The following is a 2366-nucleotide window of genomic DNA, read 5'->3' as shown; positions in this document are numbered from 1 at the left end:
TGGAGGCTCATTGTCGGCGCCCGCCCGGCTGGCCCGCCGCCGGCCCGCCCCAGACCCCGCAAGGCCAATCGCGCGTGGCTCCGCCTCAGCTCCGCCCCGGGCACGCGGCTCCATTAAATCCCGGACCCGCAAAGCTGCGGGGAGGGTCGTGTGGACTCACCGCGGTGCTCCATCGCGGAGGTGTCTTTCTCCCGCTGGCGGAGAAGCCCCCCAGATTCCCCTGAGTGTGAGCGCCACGAGGCGCCGGGACGAGCCCCAGGGGGCGCCCTCCACCGGGAAGTAGTCGGGCTTCCTGTTGCCAGTTCCCAGGATTTTGATCGGGGTCGCCTTTGCTTTTCAGTGGACAATCCTTCCTCCCGCAGCAGATGCCCTGGGCGGGAAAAGAACCGGTTAGGGAGTGGAAAGGGCCTTAGCGTGGAAGAGCAGAGACTGAATACCTTCTTTGCCAGCTCTGTGACCTTGGGCACGTTATCACTTTTCTTAGAGTAGTTCATGCTTTCTTTCAAAAAACCATTTGGACCGTTCTGAACAAAAGAATGCAAAGATGAACAGAACGGAGCGGAGTGTTGGGCGCACGTAAACCAGCCCCGACGGTTATGATTTCCATTTTTTAAACGTGAATCCGGAGATTTTGTGACTCCAAGGACACTCAGCAATCTCTTGAGAACCCCAAGACCAGAGTCCATGACACTGCTGCATCATAATCATACTCTGGGTGAGCTTTTGCCTCTGTGACATAGAACGGGCATCTCTTTCTTCTGTAGGAACCCTCATGAGATTTCAGTGGAGAAAATGCAAAATGTCTGACACTGAAAACCCGTCTTCATATGTTGTTATATCAGACCAGACTCGGTAGTAATTAAGAATCGTGTAGTAGGATGGAGGCGGGAGAGGAGGTGTGTAGTGGTCTATATGGATTACAGTATTTTTTAAGGGGGTTATATTTGCAGGTGTATCCAGTACTTTAAAGGTTTTACAAATAAAGGTCTTAACGAGCCTGTTTAATTTATTCTTAATGGTTCTTTCCTACTATTTGCCTCAGACGCCTTCCTTGCCCCTCTGCTCTGTTCTGTGTTGACTGAGCGGACCGACCCCCTGCAGGGGACAATTTCTCAGTCATCCAGAACATCTGGCGTCAGATCTGGGTTTGGCCATAGGGAGGCTGTGGCCTTTTTTGTTCTCTTTCTCCCTTGGTCAAGCAGGTCTCCAGCCCAGATGGGGCTTCTCCATGGCTCCATCTCCTACTGGATAGGTAACTCTGGCCCCAATTTCTGCAGGGTGATGCATGTCCCTGGGCTCCATGAATTCCACCTCCTCTTTTTGTCCCTCCAGTTTAGGGTGATGAGCAGCTTTGTGTTTTTGCTAATCTCTGGGCTGCCTCACTCTCCCCTATATTAGGCTTCACAGCCTTTCCTTTACCCTTATCAATTGTGTCACCAAAACCCTGCATTACATTCTTTCTGTTTTAAATACTTAGAGGGGTTCCTGTTTTTCTAATTGAACCTTGAGTGATACACCCAGTATTGTACCGGACACTTAGTAGACATTATTTCTTAGTCCTCACAACTCTTTTGCAGTAGATAGTATTTTTCCTAGTTTAAAGAGCAAGAAGTTGAGCTTAAAGGGTTAGATTACTTGCCCAAGGTAGTAATACTAATAATAGTCCTATTTCATGAAATCTAGGATGAACATTTCCCCCCATATTATAATGTCCCTGAAATGGATATGCTTCCCATAACCAACATCAATGTGAAATGAAAGCTGGCCCTGCTAATATTCAGACTACACTGTTACCAGCAGAACATCCATGTTTAAAATGAGACCTAGACAAGACACTGCATGACTGCAAAAATGACTTCATCTTTCTCTGAGCGATTGGTGCTTCTTTATCAAAAATTACTCTAGTCCTGTGTTCATCCTCCTGCCTCTCAGATAAACATTATAAAGATACCCAGTCTCTGAACAGCCCCTGTTTCCCTCTTTCTTTCTTTTTCTTTTCTTTTGTTTCTTCTCTCTCCCTCTCTCTTTCTCTCCCCGCCCCCTGCCCCATTTCCTTTTCTTTCTCCTTTCCTTGTTTTCTGAGACGGAATTTTGTTGCCCTGGGCCGAGTGCTATGGCATCAGAATTTTGTTGCCCTGGGTCAAGTGCTATGGCGTCATCGTGGCTTACAGCAACCTCAAACTCTTGGGCTCAAGCTATCCTCTTCTCTCAGCCTCCCAAGTAGCTGGGACTACAGGCATATGCCATTGTGCCCAGCTAGTTTTTCTTTCTTTTTTTTTTTTTTTTTGAGACAGAGCCTCAAGCTATCCCCTTGGGGATAGCCATGGCATCACAACTCACAGCAACCTCCAACTCCTGGGCTCAAG

Source organism: Otolemur garnettii, unplaced genomic scaffold (assembly GCF_000181295.1).
Source record: "Otolemur garnettii isolate 467f Iridium unplaced genomic scaffold, OtoGar3 scaffold00140, whole genome shotgun sequence".
NCBI classification, from domain to species: Eukaryota; Metazoa; Chordata; class Mammalia; order Primates; family Galagidae; genus Otolemur; species Otolemur garnettii.
This window is presented reverse-complemented; position numbering follows the sequence as displayed.